This window comes from Chiloscyllium plagiosum, unplaced genomic scaffold (assembly GCF_037043375.1).
Source record: "Chiloscyllium plagiosum isolate Xiang-an unplaced genomic scaffold, Cpla_swu_hap1 HiC_scaffold_40, whole genome shotgun sequence".
Taxonomy (NCBI): domain Eukaryota; kingdom Metazoa; phylum Chordata; class Chondrichthyes; order Orectolobiformes; family Hemiscylliidae; genus Chiloscyllium; species Chiloscyllium plagiosum.
In genome coordinates this window covers 27312501-27332238 of record NW_028270178.1, presented here as the reverse complement: position 1 = coordinate 27332238, position 19738 = coordinate 27312501, and the positions used below count along the sequence as shown (strand labels likewise).

General features: G+C 40.2%; 1 pseudogene; it reads right to left on the bottom strand.

The window, feature by feature from the left end:
- LOC148138418 (NACHT, LRR and PYD domains-containing protein 3-like) overlaps window positions 1–19738 on the bottom strand; it is a 106228-nt pseudogene that overhangs the window by 78672 nt on the left and 7818 nt on the right.

The following is a 19738-nucleotide window of genomic DNA, read 5'->3' as shown; positions in this document are numbered from 1 at the left end:
TGCCGCAACTGGAACTCTGCTCTGTTCAAAACGCATTCCCTTCTATTTTTGATGGGAACCTGTGAGGATAATTGGTAATGTTCAATGGCACTGTCAAACAAAGTCAAGTTATTTTACAGCTCCCAAGTAGCAGGGGTTTAAGTGGTTTCAATCCATCTTAATTCTGTTGATGAATACTCACACGGTTAGGTAAATTTTAGGGGCCAGTCATTTCCACAAGAGCCTGAGGAGTCAGAAGGATGGAGAAATTCACAAAGACGCAGAGACGCAGAGCAGGAGGAAATCAGTGATTTCCGTCTTCACCATATCCATCAGCTTCATACTTCTGTGATAAGCGAGATGTAGAAACATCTTATACTATAACATTAAAAGAACTCATCTTTGGAAGAACAATTCTCTCATCTTTACATATTTCAGAAAAATGCTGAAGGATTTCAGCTGCAGCATGAACACATTATTTTATGCAGCAACTCTGCCCAAGTTCAGAGCAAAATTCAAGAATGCATTGCACCAACTGGTTACGTAAATTATTGTCTTAATGACTCAGCAAAACAAATAAGAGAGCTCCAGAGGCAGCCGCAGTGTTCCCAGCGCAGGAATTGCATAGGTACGGCCCGATTCCATCAGCACAATTACATGGATCTGAATATAACACCCAGGGGGGATGGGGAAGGGGGAACAGGATGGATCACCATTCACCATGCTCAGGAACACGTTGCTATCCTTGATTGACTGACGGATTGTCACACACGGGGACACACAGACAATGAGCAGCAGTAGACAGTTCAGCCCTTCAAGTCTGGTCCTTCTGCCAGTCCATAAGATCTCAGCTCATCCAACTGTAATAGTCCCTTGTACAACTGATCACCATACCCACTATTGTCCAAATTTTAACAACAATCTGTGCATCTCCACCGCCAACAATATTGATGGACGTGAAAAATGGACATCAGATAAAGGGACAAGAGGTAACTGTCACGTGCAGGGTAGGTTAGAAAAAGGCTGGAGGAGTGATTCCAAATGACGGAATTGCTGTGAGTGATGGGTTCAACTGGAACATTGGGTCTTCACAGACTGCCCGGTGGATGAGTGTTAAAGACCGGCAGGAGGTGTCTCTGCATTTCCCCTGTAGTGGAGGAGGCGAAGAGCAGAAATTGTTCATCCTGCACCATGCTGATTGTCAGAATCTCTCTGTTTAGGTCACAATAAACACTTTTTTACAACAAGAGAACGGCCCCAGGTGCTGGTGATCCCTTCATCTAAACTGGTTATTGTTAAATGCACGTTTGTTTTCGAAAAATTGTTAATGAGTCCATCTCCTGTCTTCTCCAATCATAAGATTACACTCTCTCTCTTTCTGCTTCTTTCTGTCTGTCTTTGTCTCTGTTCCTCTCATCCTCTTGCGCTCTCCCTCATCTCTCAGCTTCTCGATCAGTCTCTTTCTCTTTCCCTGTCTCAATCTGTGCCTCTCCCTGTCTGTGTCATTCTCTCTCTCTACCTGTCTCTCTGTCTCCCTGTATGCCTATCCTTCTGTGCTTTCTCTGTATAACTCATTCTGTCTCTCCCTCGCATTCCCTGCATATGTTTCTCTCATTGACCATGTCAGACACTTGTCATTTCAGTTTCGTACATGCCCAGTTGTACTATCACTTGAATCAAATCCCTTCGTGAACCCGTTATTCACTGCACAATTACAGCCAGCAATAACTTGACATTTTACTGGAAGTATGTCTCCTGATATTTGATCATCTCCCTTTCCTAGTCCTGTGGGTGTGTGGGAGGTGTGTTCATGCATTTCCCTTTTGTTATGTGAGCGTGTCTAAGTCTCTGTGTGGGGGAGCTTCACTCCCTTTGTGAGGATGTCAATCTGTGTGTGTGTCCCTCGGTTTTTGTCGTTGGATAAGTCCCTGAGTGCGACACATTATGACTGTGTTTATGCATCTGAGTGTAGGTTTCCCTTTATGCACATTGGTAGGTATCTCAGTCACTACACATTCAAGTGTTTATGCATTTGGGAACGTTATTCAGTCTGTGTGAGAGTGTTTCAGTGAAGGAGAGTGTTTTATATCGGTGTATGTATGGTGCTTGTGTGATTATGCATCTGTTCGTGTTTTGCACATGGGTATCTGTTGTGTTTGTGTCTGTTGATATGCTGTTTGTGTGGTTACTGCCGGCATGGTTCTGTGACTGTGTGTGTGTGTGTGTGTGTGTGTGTGTGTGTGTGTGTGTGTGTGTGTGTGTGTGTGTGTGTGTGTGTGTGTGTGTGTGTGTGTGTGTGTGTGTGTGTGTGTGTGTGTGTGTGTGTGTGTGTGTGTGTGTGTGTGTGTGTGTGTGTCAGTGCATTATTGTGGGAGTGTGGGATTTATCTCTGCCTGGCTATTCTCTTGTTCATGCAGGTGAGTTGTTTGTTCAGGTTCCATTTGGCTGTCTGTCAATGTGTCAAGATCTTTCTGTGCCCCCAGTAGGGTATCTCTGTGGATGTCTCTGTTTGTTTCTGGGGGTCGCTTTCAGTCTATATCTTATTGGGGTTGTGATTCAGTAACTCTGTTTGAATTTTCTCTCAGTTCTTGCAGGTTGGTGTGTAATGTCTCTGATTCTGAGTTCGTGTCTATATGCGTGTGAGGGTATGGCTGTGATTCTTTTTCTGTGTGGAGATGTATTTCTATGTGAGATGATTGCTTTCTGTGTGTGGACGCGTATGCATTCTGTCTTTACATGGGTGTGTTCCCGTAGGTCTGTTTTACTATGTGTGTGCACGTGTGCGAATTTGAGAGTAGGTGTGCCCCCCTTTTGCACTCTGATTATACTCTTGTGTGTATTGTGATCGTGTGGAAATGTTTCGGTAGTCTTTGTGTAGATGTGTTCCCACATTTCTCTGTGTATGTGTGCGTGTGTGTGTGTACGCGCATGTTGACTGCATTTCTGTATGTGGGTGTGGATCTGTGTGTTTGTGTGTGTGAGGTTGTGGTTGTGTTTCTGTGTCCCTCTCGGTGTGTTTCTGTCTCAGTCTGATCATGAGACTCTGTCTCCTGAAAAAGGACAAGTGAGCCCTTCAGCAGGTCACAGTGCACAGATTGCTCTCAATGGCATATTTCTAGTTACGTGGCAAATATCTAAATATCAGTATCGGTACCTCCTGCAGGCTGATAGCTGAACTGTTACTTTAGTTCAAAGGCCTAAGCCTAATGAATGAAACAAGACAGGGGAATATGCAAGGAAAGGCTGGATTCCAGTTTTTCAGTCCATATTTGAACTAATATGCAACATTGGAACTGTTTGTGTCCTTATATAAATAATGTTACATATTGGTTTATAACGCCATACAATGTAGGAGCACAGTTAGACCATTCAGCTCATGAGCCATTTGATCATGAAGGATCTGTTTCTTAATTGCATTTTCCTGCCTTCTCTCCATAATTTTTGATCCATTTAACAGTCAGAAACCCAACAATCTCTACTGGTTATGGACCAGGCCAGACGCTCTCAAAACATTTCAAGATGTTAGCCCTGACTCTAACTTTTCTACTTGTTTTGAGCAGGTGTAGAGTCGGTATTCCAGAGTGACGCAGCTGGGCAAGAACCCTTGGTTATAAATAAAACAGAATTTATTTATAGTACCAAATGAAACACAAACAAAAGAGAACAGAATACAGATTAACTTAATCTACCCAAAAACTCAACAGACTGTCCCAAATTAACGACTGTTCCAAATTCCTCCAACAATCCCCACAAACATAGAACATTGCAGCGGAGTACAGGCTCTTCAGCCCTCGATGTGGGCCGACCTGTGGAACCAATCTGAAACCTATCCATCCTACACTACCCTATTTTCATCCATATGTTTAACTAATGTCTACTTGAGTGCCTCTAAAGTTGGCGAATCTACTACTGTTGTTGTCCACGCCCCTACAACTCGCTGGGTAAAGAAAATATGTCTGACATCTGTCCTATATCTATCACCTCTCAATTTAAAGCTATGTCCCCTCGCCCTAGCCATCACCATCCGAGGATCCCACTGTCCACCCTAATTAACCCTCTCATTATCTAATATGTCTCAGTTAATTCACCTCTCAAACTTTTCCTCTCGAATGAAGACAACCTCAAGCCCCTCAGCCTTTCCTCATAAGACCTTCTCTCCATATCAGGTAATATCCTAGTAAATTGCCTCTGAACCCTTTCCAAAGCTTGAACATCTTTCCTATAATGTAGTGGCTAGAACTGTATGCAATTCGCTTCGTGTGGCTGCATAAAGTTTTGTTCAGGTGTAACATGACCTCGAGGCTCCAAAACGCAATACCTCTGCCAAGAAAAGCTAACACGCTATAAGCCTGCTTATCAAACCTATCAACCGAGGTGGTAACTTTCAGGGATCTATATACATGGATACTGAGATCTCTCTGCTCATCTACACTTACCATTAGCGCAGTAATCTTCATTTCTGTTGCTCTTTCCAAAGTGAATCACCTCACACCTTTCTACGTTAACCTCCATTTGCCACTTCTCAGCCCAGGTCTGCAGCTTACCTCGATGCCTTTAGAACCTGCAACATCCTTTGGAACGATCCACAACTCTGATCCTCTGTGTCATCTGCAAATTTACGAACCATCCTTCTCCGCCCACATCCAGATCATTTATAAAAATACCAAACGGCAGTGACCCAAAATAGATGCTTGTGGTACGCCACCAGTAACTGAACTCCAGGATAATTATTTCCCATCAACCACCGCCCTCTTCTTTCAGCTAGCCAGTGTCTGATCCAAACCGCTAATCACCCTCGATCCCATGCCTCTGGAATTTTTGCAATAGCATACAGTGCGGAACTTTATCAAACGTCTTACTGAAATCCATATACACCACATCAACTGCTCACCCCTCATCCACCTTTTTTCATCTTCTTAAAGAACTCAATAAGGATTGTGAGGCATGATCTATACGTCACAAAACTTGTTGACTATCACTAATGAACTTATTCCTTTCTAGACGATTATAAATCCTCTCTCTTTTCACCTTTTCCAATACTTTATCCACAACCGAAGTAAGGCTCACTGGTCTATAACTACCAAAGTTGCCTCTCTTCCCCTTCACGTACAAGGAAACCTAACATTTGCTGTCCTCCAGTCTTCTGGCACTATTCCTGTCGACAATGCCGACATAAAGATCAAAGCTAAAGGCTCTGCAATCTCCTCCCTAGCTTCCCAGAGAATCGCATTCGGCCCAGTGGAATGATCTATTTTCACACTTTCCAGAATTATTAATAACCCCTGCTTGTCAATCTCAATCCGTCTCGTCTTGTAGCCTTTATTTCAGTATTCTCCACACAAATTTTGTCTGTTTCCAGTATGAATAATGACAAATAAAAATGATTTTGCACTTCTCCTATCTCCTTGGACACAACTTTCTTCTAATGTCCTTGATTGGCCTTAATCTTGCTCTTCTCATTCTTTTATTCCTGATATACCAATAGAAAGCTTTAGGGTTTTGCTTGATTCTATATGCCAACGACTTTTCATGTCCCCTCCTGGCTCTTCTTAGTTATCTCTTTAGGTGCTTCAGAGCGATCTTACAACTCATAAGCGCCCTTACTGAGCCGTCGTGTTTCATCGAACATAAGCCTTCTTCTTCTTGACACATCCTTTGGCAAAACAAGTAAAATCGAACACAAGAGAGATGTCAAAGCAAAGCTGAGCTGGGAGAACTAGCCACTCCTCTTTCATTGTATAAGTTTTTTTTTACACAGTTAACATCCTTTTTCGTGAAGCACTATAGGTAAGGTATCAAGTTGGTCCAATAACCCACCCAAATTAGATACCTGGGCACCTTCATTTATAACCACACACAAAAAAAACTAAGGACAATACAACCTTATAAAAGGAGCAACATCATTACACCTTCCCCCTTACAAAAAAAAAACAAATCCAAAGATCCAATCTTTAACTATTAGCACATTACAACACCCATATGCATTACATTGACAGTAACCGTGCAAACATGTACTACTATCTTGCTTCATTAAGTTTTACTCCTGGCACCGAACACCTCTGTATCTCATTCAAGTCTCGAAACTGCATTGGCAATCATGTTTTCCCGGTCTGCCCACGTGTACAATTTTCAAATTGAATGCTTGTAACAACAAGCTCCATCTGAACCGTCTGGAATTTTTGCCTTTAAATTTGCCTCTAAACCTCAATGGTTTATGTTCAGTGGATATAATTGATTCATTCAAATTACTTGTAACATAAAAATTGAAATATTTTAAAGCCAATACCAAGCTCAAAGTCTCCTTCTAAACACACAACTATTTCTGCTAATGTATGTTCAATTTCCTGCTGAAATACCTGATAGATATTTTTATCTTCTCGTCATCTTCCTGTAAGAACACAGTATGAACATCCAAATCTCTCGTATCGATAGCCACCTTGAATGGCTTTGTACAAATATGTGTGGCTAATACTGGAGCATTGGTTAACAGAACTTTCAGGCTGGCAAATATCTTCTGGCAGTCTGCTAGGCGCTAAAACGTCTTGCCATTCTTTAGTAATTCAGTGAGTGGAGCATCCACACTGCTAAAATTTGGTACGAATTTCCGATAAAATCCATTCAATCCCAGGAATTGTAGTACCGCTCTTTTTGTTGATGGTTTGGGAAACTTCTCAATTACCTCTGTTAATACATTCTTTCGGGTCATTTGTCCATGCCTAATAACATGGCGCAGGAAGGTGACTTGGAGTTTGGAAAATTTTTACTTTTAGTTCGGTATATCATCAAGCCTCCCTCCCAAAGTCGATCAAACAATTCTGAGAAATGTTGCAAATGTTGCTTCCATGTGTGCCTAAAAATTACTAGGTCATCTTTATATGCTACACAGTGGGTAATAACAGAAATGACCTTACTGGTTAAGCTATGAAATGTGGCTGACGCATTTTTCATACCAAATGATATGACTTTAAACTGATAAAGTCTATTCGACAATACAAAAGCTGAAATTGTTTTCACTCTTTTTGACAACGTACTCGCCAGTATCCTCTGAGCAAATCTAACTTCGAAATATTATTTGCTTGGTTAACTTTTTCAACACAGTCATCCAAATTTGGAATCGGATATGCATCAGTCTTTGTAAATGCACCACCTTTGTGACAATACATATAACTGTTGGGTACCATTTGGTTTTGATACCATTACTATGGATGAGCTCCAGTCACTTTAACTCAGTTTGATTATGCCGTCTTGGAGCACATCTCCAATCACATTTTAAACCTGTGTCAATTTTTGAGGGTTACGCTTATACGAATGTTCATAATCGAAAGAGCATTTCCTCTATTTAAGTCATGCATAATTCGGTTTGTACTTTCCAGCATATTTCTATATATCTCTCAATGTGATAGCAATACCTCCTTCTGGTCATTTCCATTTTTCTCAATACTTTATCACAATTTTTTACAACCTCCTCATTGCTCAATTTAATATGAGGAATTTGCAATTCAGAATTATCTGAACTTGGTTCTTCCCTCCATGTTGTAATCAATAACACAGCCTCCGTTTGCTTTCCTCCCCCGTCAAAATACCTTTTGAGCATATTCACATGTTACACTCTGCGAAAGACACAGGAGTCTTTATCCAATAGTTCACCTCACTCAACCTCCTTGACTTGATCAGGTCCACTAAACCTTGCTTTAAAAGGTTCAACTATCGCTGGAAGTAACTTTAACAACTTATCTCGACAGCAAAATTGCCATTTTTTGTTTGCTTGCATGATTCCTGTTTCATTGCACACTGTGATTCTTTGAAATGCTGTCCAGACAACTCCCCCACTCTATTAGGTCATTCTCGAAAATATAACACAGTTCAAATATGTGGTCTCTGAATTCTAACTTTCCAATTTCTCCTGAACTAAATTGAACTGTCCTCTCACTCCTTGCCCAAAAACTAATTCAAATGGACTGAATGTGGCCAATTCCTCTGGTGAATCTCTGATCGCAAGAAGTTCAAACAAAATTCCTTTATCCGAATCATCTGGTTAGTCTTGACGATAAACTCTCAACGTCCTTGATATTCCAAGTGTTCATCCAACACGTTTTAAAAGGTTCCCATCTCCAATCCGCTTCCAAGCACCACAGATATCCACCACCTCTGTGTAAAAACAATTTTCCTCCAATTCCTTCTAAACCTCATGTTCTTCACTCTAAAATTAATTTACCTTCCTATTTATACTTGAATTAAGGGAAACCGCGGTACCCTATTCATGCCCATCAAAATCTTATTCACTTCCATCATGTAACCCTCCAGCCTTCTTTGAAGAATGATAATTTTCCCCTGGAGTGTAGATGTGACCAGAGATTATATACATTTGGCCTGTTTTCTCTAGAATCTGGAAGATTAAGGGGATATCTGATTAAAGCCTTGACATGGAAAGACAGGGCAGATAAACTGGTTGCAGATTCTACTGGTTACAGATTCTAAAAGGAGTCTGAGAATCAGGGCCATATCAGTCAGGAGAGATGTTCGGAAGCACTTCTCTGCACAATCAATAGTAAGTATTTGGAACTGTCAGATCAATTGTTATCTTTAAATGTAAGATAAATACATTTTTGTTTATCAAAGGTATTAAGGGATATGGGCGAGAGACAGTTACTCCATAAGTCAGCCATGATCTTCTTGAATGGCAGAACAAGCTCCTACTCCTGTTGTTTTGATCCTATGCTCTAGGAAAACAAGCTAATGCTGTCCAGTCTGTCTCATACCTAAAGTTCTGCATTCCAGGTAACATCTTGGTGATCTCCTCTGCTCACCCTCTCGTGTAAGATCTAATGATGTCTGCTTCAATCAACATATGTGGGGACTGATTCCTGCTGTAAATTTCATGGACACAAAACTAAGACATTTAAAGGTCATAAATCCCATGTCAGTGACTCATTACCAAACGAATCCAATCAAATTGTTTGATAAGTCAACTGTTTCTCCTAAGAATTGCTGAACAACTTCTACCACCACTACTCCGGACAACAATTCATGCTTTTAGTGCACTTTGCCCAACAAGACAGATGTGCACTCTTCATTACTTTTCAGGTTTATCACCTTGGATTGTAATGTACTATTTGAATGAAGAACAGCAGTGTTTACTTCAGTCACCCAGGTGTAACTAACATTACAATTTGAGCAGCAGTTTCCTGGAGCGTTCTCTTTTGGACTTTCATTTGTGGACACAGTTAGTTCCATGGGCTACCCCACAACGTCATGAACAAAAATACTCATTTTTTTTTAACAACAGAAATACAAGCTTTTGATTTTCACTTCCAGTCTCAGCACCTTCTTGTCTGGCCCATAGAATTCATCGTAAGGCATTGGCAGTTGACCCTTCTTTACCCTGGCAACTTGCCTTTCTTTCACTCTTCCCACTTTCAATCCTTTGTGGGTTTGCAAAGTGACAGAAACAAAGGATTTTATTACATGGATCAGTTCGATCATCAGCTTGCAATTGTAACACACTGGTCTTCAACATGTTGCAAATGGGAGTAAGTTTGGAAATTCATCTCGGAATATTTTCTCTTTACATTTATTGGTATTCCGAATGTCTATATCTAAGACTCGTGCAATGCCCTAGATCCAACTGACCAACTACTCAGTTGGTCAGTTGGATGATAGTAAGAGTGTGCATTTTCGATCGTATAGCAGATACTGATATTTTAAAGCATCTATTAAAGAAATTATTGATAGGAATAACCATGTACAGTGTGACATCAATACACAGAAACACAATCTCACTGAATCTGTACATACTGCAGTTTATGTAGTTACATTCCGAGTTCCCCAGAACTGCACACTTGAGTTTAAACTCTGAATCTCCGAAATTGTTATTATTCATGTTCAGTTCCATTAAAGACTGGTTTGTATTGAGAGCAGAGCTGAGATGTTGAACACAAGATTTTGGCAGACTATTTATATACAGCCTTCGGATGAGAGAGAATGAAGTAACAGGAATCAGAGTAAAACCCCAGAATTGGTCACTACTTATCCAAACAACAACTTAATCATAAACAGTCTCACAGAGTTTGGTGCTTACAACAACTTTTGTATTTTGCATTGACGATTCATCAGATCAAATGACAGTAATTTCACTCCGAAATGTTTCAGCTTATTATTTCCGAGGTTTTAGTTCTGTCAGTGACTGGTTTGTATTGAATATGGAGGTGAGACTCTCAGCACAAGATTCAAGAGAGTTTTCACAAAAACTGGGGAATTGAAAATGTGAAAAAGAATCAAAGGATATACCCAGTTTTATTCATGTTTGTGTTAACAATAAAGTGTTGAGCATCTAGTTATTAGAAAAACAATTTAAACTATGTGGGTACTTACTCCAGTTTCTGTATTTTAAAGTTCCGATTCCTCAGAGCTCCTGACAGCAGTGTCACTCCTGAATCTCCCAATTTATTACCATTCAGATTCACAACATCCAGTCAGCGGTTTGTACTTCGAATGGAGCTGAGATCGTCGGCACATAAACCTGTGAGTATGTTATTGTTGAGACTGGTGATCAGAGAGATAGGAGGAGGGAGAAAGACAGTAATAGACGGAAAGAGACATTGTGCTTGCAAGAGAGTCAGAGGCTGCATGAGGGAGCGAGAGAGAGATAGACATAGAGTCAGCGTGCACGAGAGAGCCATAGAGAAGACAGAGGGTGCAAGAGAGCCAGAGAGAAACAACATGCATGTGGGAACCAGACAGAAAGAGGGCATGCATAAGAGAGCCGGGGGCGGGCGGGGTGGTAGAGAGAGAGGGAGAGAGAGAGAGACAGAGAGAGAGAAAGAGAGAGAGCACGTGAGAGAACCAGAGTGAGATTGCACACAAATTTCAGAGAACAAAAGAGAAAGAAAACAGTGTTTAGTATTAACACTATTACTTATAATAACAAAAATTCCAATATCATATATAGACATACCTACCTGGAGCAGAAGAAGACCATTTGCTCCCTTGGCTTGCTTCACACTTTAACAAGATTGTGGCTAATCAGCTTGTGCTTTGAGCTCTGCATTCTCATCTCTCACTAGGAACGTAGATTCTTGTTACACAAAGGGAAATATCTACCTGTGACTTTAAATTATTCAATGACACTACCTCCATAACTTTCTGAACACAGCGTTCCAAATTAAAACAGCCCTCAAGAAGAAATTCCCCTCAAAAGATAACCCCTAATTTTAAAACAGTGCCCCCTTGTTCTGAACTGACCCACATGAAACACCATCCATTCCAGATCCAACTTATCAAGACTCTGAGGGCTTTTATATATTTTGACCAATTCGCCCTGAACTTGTCTAAACTCCAGTGGAAACAAACTAAGTCCGTCCATGCATCTTCATAAGACAAGCTAATCGTTCAAAGTATTTATCTTGTAAACCTCCTCTGAACCCCTCCAATGCATTTACATCCTTTTCTATTTAAGGGGATTGAGGTCAGAGTGAACTGAGACGCAAGGATGCAATAGAGATGAGTACAGTAAAATTACAGGTCAGGCTTCAATTAATGAGCCTTATGCCAAATGAACCTGTTGCATCCTAGAGGTTAGTCTCAGCAGGAATTCACAAATGACAGTTTGTCCCATCAAATCATTCCAAGGAGTCCTTCGGGCCAGAACAGGTTCAGAGACAGGGAGATGACAGAAACTGATAAAGAATGGGGAACAAAATCACAGACTAAATGATTTGTGACTGAGTGAAGGAGTATCTAATATCATTAACACGTGACCTGGAAACGGAATCTGTTTTCTTTTGCTTGTATGAAGTAAGATTAGAATTAGGACAATGAGATGCTTCTGGTATCAAGGCGCTTACGTTTTCTGTATTCTCCAGAGTCTTACTCAGGTCTAAGGGAACTGGTTTACCTCAATTAGCAGGATTATTGGTTCTCAGAGCAATGTGATGCGAACTCTGTGGCTTCAATTTCCATCACAGGTTTGAGGTTACCATGAACGACTTTCGTTCTCAACCTCTTCCCTTGGCTCAGGTCTGGTGGCCCTCAAGTTAAATCGCCACCAGTTGGATACTTCTAATGAAGAGAGCTGCCCCTATGGTCTGCTAAGTCTGTCGTGATACTACAACAACTCTGGTCTCATGAGAGATGCTCTCCACGCATCGCTTGAATAAAATGACTAAAATTCTGTACTCAGTCTCCAGCGATCAATTATTATAAGTTTATACAACAGAGATCAGAACTACACACAGTATGTGAGATGTGATTTCACATGTCTTGTATAACTGAAGCATCATATCCTTACTTATACATTCACTTCCACTTGTAATAAAGGATTGTTTCTCTTCGCCTTAAGAAAGGTGCTGCAGCTGCATAAACTTTTTGTAACTCTTACTGGAACACCAAGATCCCTCAACACTTCAGAGTTCCTCAGACAATCTGCCTTTCAAGGAAAACCATGTTTAACCAATATATCAGACTTCATCAAAGAATTATCATCTGCTATGTATAATGGTAATCTATGAATTTACTGTAATAGTGTTTGATGTATCTATCGTTTCCTGCCTTCCTTCATTCTTGAATAGAGGGATTATATTTACATCTTTCAAGGCAAATGAAGCTCTCCTAAATCTGGGGAATTTTGTAGAATTCATGCCAATACATCTACGACTTCAGTAGCAATCGCCTTTCAGGCCATGCAATGAAGTCCGTGTGGAGCTGGAGACTTGTCAGACCATCATTTCATCAGGTTACTGAGTAAAGCTTCCTGAGTGACTTCAATCTCACTTTGTTTCTCCCACTCTCCCACCTCCTGATTTACAGCAAGTACTCAAGATTTTTTGTATCTGCTGCAGTGAAGAGAAAAGCAAAATACTTGTTCAGTTCATCTGTCATTTCTTTACTGTCTACCATTAACTCTACATTCTTACTCCCCAGAGGATTAACACTCACTGTATGTACACATTTTGTTTTTAAGTACCTGTGCAAACTCATGCTTAGTGGCATTCAGATTTCGAGCTTGCTTCTTCTCATATTCTAATTCCCTCCTCTTGATTAACCTTTAGTCATTCTCTGCCATTCTTTACTTTCAGATCAATCCTCTGCCCTACTATCCATTTCACAACTGTCTCAAAATGATTGGTTTCTTTAGCTAACCACAGGTGATGAGTTCTCGCTCTTGCTTCAGTCAGAATAAACTTATCGTGAATATTCTGAAATATCTCTTAAATATCTGTCACCACTACCTCCATTGATCAATCACTTAACTGATTATGCCATTCACTTCAGTTACCTTAGCTTTCATACCCACTCAGTGACCCTTATTTAAAGTTAAAATACTTGTCTTAGACACAACCCTCTCTCTTTTGAATGGGATGGGATTTTTTATCATATTGCGATGGCTGCTACATAGGAGTGTCTTTCTTCAGAGACTGTATCACAAATCCTGTCACATCACCCAATTCCCATAATATGATAAACGCATAATCTGAAGCCTGATTGTTCTGGAACATGCAGCTCAAAGAAATTCTCTCCAACGTAATCCGTAACATCTCATGCAGGCTACTATTTCCAAATTGATTTGTACAGTCTCTATGTAGATTCAAATCAGTAACAATTATCGCCATTTCATTATCACAAGCACCCAATATTTTTTTCAAGTCGACCTTGTCCTGCACTGTGGTCCCCCTTGGGGGCCTGTAGACCACTCCCACAGGTGATCACTTTCCTCGAAGAATCCTGGTGCCATTATCATTCTCTTCATTGTGTGCTCTGGATTTCTTCACTTTGTTCGGAAAGGTGTCCACATTCAGGTATGGAGCTTTTACTTTTCACTTTGTTTTCTTCGTAACGTTAATTTTCATGGTTGATGTATTATTAGTTTCTTTTGGCCTCTCTGTCTCTTTCTTCAATTCTCTGACTCTCATTTCATATCTCATTATTTTTCTTATGAACTTGTTTATACCACAGTTTACGACCTTGGATCCCTTGCACCTAATATTGAGTGTAAAAGCCTCTCTCATTCCCAAGTTCTTCAGTTTGAAACAACATAGTTCCCAGCATGGTACAGTTACAGGTCGTTCCAACTGTACTACTCCCACTTTCCCAGTGCCTTATGAACCAGAATCCACTTTTCCAACACCAGTTGTTGAGCTACATATTCTACATTTTTTTCAATTTTATGCATCTGATGTCAACTTCCATATGGCTTGGATAGCATTCTACAGTTTTTTGGATCAGTGAGAATTCTATTATAAACTTTGCGTTTTTTAAAAAAAAAATATTTGCTGCCGAGCTCCTTGTATTCTTGTTGCTTAAACTCTTTCCTCGTTCTACCAATGACATTGATACTTACAATGTCAAGACGTCAGGATATTCTCCCTCCCAATAGCTATTAGAAACACAATCACACATAGCCTAATACTCACCTGAGTTGCTGCATTTTACAATTCAGATTCTTCAGAAACTCAGACAATAGCTTCACTCCTAAATCTCCCACTTTGTTGCTTCCCAGCCTAAAGCAAAACAGAGAGTGAGAAACAAAGTGAATGAAATGCTGGATTGAATATTTGTTTTGCTACTTGAATGTACACAAGGACACTGAAAATCACCAGAAAACAACCAGATTTTCTTGATACTAGCAACCAGAGTTATTCTGCTCAAATCCCCAGTGAATGCCGGTAAAATCAAGGATGAACCTTACTGGAGAGCAGGTTGGTGACTCATCACAGAGCACGAGAGTGCCTTTAATCTTCATAAGCTGGAGTCGTTAGCACAGCTTCAAAAATAAGTGTATGCTGTGGACTGAGTAGAGTGAGGAGCCAATCACTCAGATATTGATCGTGGCCAACAGGTATGATGAACTGGTTGTCTGAGGACAAGGAGGAAGACTGTGGGAACGACAGTTGCAATGCAGACAATGCTACCAGGTGTCAAACACAAAGTAGAGCAGAATAGAATGTAGCCATAGAGAAGGTTTTCCTAATTAGGGACATAGGTAGCGTTCTTTGTAGCCACAAATGAAACTTTGGCACGGTATGCTACTTACGAAGTGTCAGGCTAAAGAAGGTCTCATGGCATCTGGGGAGGAAATGGAAAGGAAGTGGGATAATCCAATGATGGCAGATCATGTCAGGGTGAAGGAGACGGGAGGGATCTGCAGAAATATCAGTTAAAAGCTAAATTAAACAGGAACCTCATAATTAATAATCTCTCAGTAACTCCCTGACTTCATGCAAATTTGCATTGAGGCAGTTAGATCGAAAAATTAACACATGGCTAAAGCGCTAACGTGGGATAACATAGTGTCACTTCAAAGGACGCTGGCATCAGTCGTGGAACAGAAAGTAGCTACACTGAGGGTCCAGACTCGAACTGAACCCGGATAAGGTTTGTGTTCTCCTGAAAAGAGCAAATAGGGAGGCAGAGAAAATGTAAAATTAATAAATACAGGCAGAAAAGGAAATTAAATCAGTTTAAATATAAACGAATCGTGAAAAGATAAAATAGAAAAGAACAAAATTGGGACATAGATAAAGACAGATAAATAGGACTTAGGAATGCGCGAGCAGAGCAATGATTAAAACAGAATAACAGGAATCACCATTAAAATTTCTTAGTGTCTCAGGAGACACGAAGTTAAAAATACCAAGGAGGAATTCCTGAGGAATGGCTGCTGAAATATTTCGGCAAAAAAATTCAACATTTCCAGATAGAATGCACTGCAATGTATTCAAGACTCATTTTGTACCAAATAGATAAACATTTGGTGCTGATCTATAATGAGATTAAGCCACACTGAAGTGAAATTTGTAGATAACAGAAAAGCAGCATTGATCTTGCTGCTGTATTAGATATAATTCAGAACATGAGATGCGTTGCATTCGGCTTTCTAGTCTTATTGGTTATGAATCTGATGACTTATTGATCAAAATACAATGACTTGTATTAGTTCATTAGGAAAATACAGTAAAATCACATCCTATTGACAAGAATCCATTTTAAGATTCTTCAGTCCTCATGAAATTTGTCATAAATGTTTATTATTAACAAATTCTATGCTGAAAATGATTCTCTCTGGTTCAACTGAATTATTAGTCTTCTTTCCTTATGGAGAAAACGGTACAATACATGACTGCTCAACAATTTGACGAAATTAGAGACAGGTAGTTACCTCAGCTCTCGGCATTTGTGAAATATGGGACCCAATCTCTGTATTCCTTCGTACTGAATGTAGCAGTTCTCAAGATCAAGTTATTTTAATAAATCACAGAATTCAATGACAAAACAGAGGATGACACAGTCTATTGTGGTCAGTTGCAAGTCACGAAATGAAAATGTTCCACACCTTTCAGTGAGTTCTGTGTAAGTGATTTATTCTGAGACTCAAACAGGTAGTGCAATGTATTCAGGGGGTTCCTTTTACTAGTTATAGTCTTAGTGTTTCCAGTGTGTACTTTAAAAATGTCCTGCACCCAATCAATGACCTGACAAGCTGTCTGACGAAGAAATGAATATAGAAACTCTTCCAGAGGACGAGCTGACTGCAGGGAGGAGAGACCAACAAAAAAAAAATAGATGATTATTACAAATCACCCATCTTCTTTTCTATGTGATTCAGTGAGCAATTTCTGAATGTTCCTGCGATCAGGAGTCAGGAATTCGACAAGGGCCGCTACAAATGCTTGGATGGCGATGTGTGGGAATGTGTAGCCCACAATCCGTGCAGAATAATCTTTCTCAATCAAGAATCCAGACAATAACTGGGAAGGTTGCAGATTTTACTGGATTAAACCTCCATTTCTAAACACAATCTTTTTTTACTCACAGGCACCAGTAAAGGCCATCTCACCAAGCTTCAGAAACACCTCACCGGGGTTTTCAATCTGATGGCCATGGTTTTCAGAATGTTTTAAATATAGAATGGATAAAGTTGGGTGATGGTCTTTGGAACCTGCTGCTGCTTCTTATCCTTTTTTTTTGTGAAGAATAGACCCAGTGATAGACTGAGGGTCCAGCAGTACCAAGGGTTGCAGCAGATGGAGTGCAGGATCTCATTCATCTCTACATCTTGAAAAAAGCTGCTGACACTATCGGATCTTCAAAAAAAAACCTGCTGAAACATTCCTTTCGTTCATCACCAACATATCCCGGGATTTCAGCCCAGATACTGACCTCAGCATTTTCCAATAAATACAATGTAGTGAGACAGCTGGTTACTAGCACTGAACATCCATGGAACATCCAGGGAGCAGCCTGTGCTGGATTAAACTGTACACAACGTCAGACACTTCACACCAGCATTCAGTGATCAGTGCACATGAACTGAGTTCTGTATCTCTCCGACTGGCAGAAAAAATCAGTACTGTCCTTGAATTCATCCAAACCATCATATATAAACAGCAGTCCGTCTAGGATTTGCAGAGACCTCTCAGAAGTTTCCCAAAGTGAGGATAATGAACCAATATCATCTTCCTCATGTTTAATCATCAATTAAGATCCTTCAAATCCTGGAATTTAAAAATGAATGCAAATTACAACCGTGGGTACATTTTTCCAGTGGCTAAGCCATAAACCATCTTTTGTACCATTGTTGCTTTTCCAATTCCTGGGACTCCATTTATTACTGCTCAAATCCCAGGTTCGGACTTTCCCCGGAAATGTTGCATTGGAACAACTGATCAACTCTTTTTTTCCTGTTCTGTTCGGAGAAGTTTTTCTTTCCACTTTCCATTGTCCCGGACTCGCGCAAACGGTTCGTCTTCTACAAGTGTCGGACCACGAACGTTAGAAATAATCGTTAGCTCAGTGTATGGATCAACCAGTGGGAAAATCTTCAACTTCTCCTTTGTTAGGATACTGCTCACTATCAGTTTTTCAGTTTGGACCCGCAATGTCTCCTTGGTTTTCTGTTGAACATCTTCAAAAAAGATAAAACAGTTCTCCAATTTAGATAAATTAACACTGATGCAACTTTATACATTGAAATCTATTACTTGTGTAATTGAGTTATATGCAAACCTGAAAGCAAAATGCTGCATTACGTGCACAGATTCAACGCAGATTTGTGTAGAAGTTAAACTGCCATCCACGAACACATCACTTGTAAATAAAGGATGGTCGAGAAAGAATTCAAATTCTTTTAGGTTTGCTCGGCGAGTTCTACAAAGTTGACATATTCCCTGCAAGGTTTATACAGAAGCGTATAACAGACGTTATCTTACAGATTCTCGCAAGTAACTCACTTCCTATCTCCAGCCACCTTCATACAAGCTCAGTTGTGTGAATGGAATGTTCTCATTTGCTTGGATTTATAGAGTCAAAGAGTCATAAAGTACGGAAACAGACCCCTCTGTCCAACCAGTCCATGTCATACATAATCCCGAAAGAAACTATTGCCACCTGCTTCCCCTAGCCCGTATCCCCACAAGCTCTTAGTATTCATGTACTTATCACAATGTTTTTAAACATTGTAATTGTAGCCATGTTCATCACTTCCTCAGGGAGTTCCTTCTAGACGCGTGTCACCCTCTGGTTAAATAAAATGTCCCAAATGTCGTTTTAAATCTCTCTCCACTCACCTTAAAAATGTGACCCCTCATGTTGAAATCCTATCCTAGGCAAAAGACAACTACCTTTCATCCTATCTACACCTCTCATTATTTTATTAATTTCTATAAGTTCGTCTCTCACCCTCCCACACTCCAGTGAAAAAAAGTCCTGGCCTATCTAGCCTTTTTTTATAACTCAAATCTTTCAAATCTGGCAACATACTGCTAAAACTTTTCTGAAACTTCTCCAACTATAATAATGTCCTTTCAATAACAGGGAGAAAACTTCATCCTCAGCCACCTTCCAGAACAAAGTATCCTGCTGGATTGGGGACCACTTATATGACCTTCAATATTCGCTCCATCCATCATGAACACAAAATGGCAGCAGTGTGCACCTTCTCGAAGATGCATTGCCACAATTCACCTGGTTCCTTAGACCGCACATTCATAACCTGTAATTTGAAAGGTCTAGGGCATCAGATGAATGGGACCAACATCACTTGAAATTTTCATTCCAAGTGAGACACTACTACCACAAATTGATTCACAGTCGCTGTATCTAAATCCTGGTATTCCCTTTCTGTGTCCCACAATTGTGCAGCGGTTCAAGAAGGTAACGAGAGATTGGCAATTCACCACTTTCCAAAATACCTGTGCGTGGCAGGTTGTGTTTAGCTAGGGAGACTAAATAGGCCAGGACTCATCCCACCGCAGAAGAGATAAGGGTGAGGTTCACATCATAAAAGTATGTCATATTATGAATATGATTGATGGTTGACACAGTATATGGAGAGTGGAGGCATTTATATGGAAATGAAAATCGTTACCAATAAATTATGAAGGTAATTCAGGTGAAACGTCTTTACTCCAGAGAGGTTTTGAATTTGGTTAAGTACATTAGGTTCACAACCAAAGGACTGGTTAAGAAGGAAACATGGATGAAAGCTGACTAAACAAACAGAATGGTTATGGAAATACAGGGAAGAGAGGACGGACACACAACTTCTGAGCTGAATGGCCTGCGTCCATATTACAGACTCAAGGTGTTTAAAGTCACTTAGTTTTTAATCTCTGCACTCGATCAGCAGGCAACGACCAAATATGTCAGACTCAAAGTGCAATATTTCAGGAGTATTCAAATACACGTTTTAGTGCATCAGGATCCATCCAGGTGTATGTAGGTTTTCACAATGTACCAGGATCCTCCATGTAATACTGATACCTAA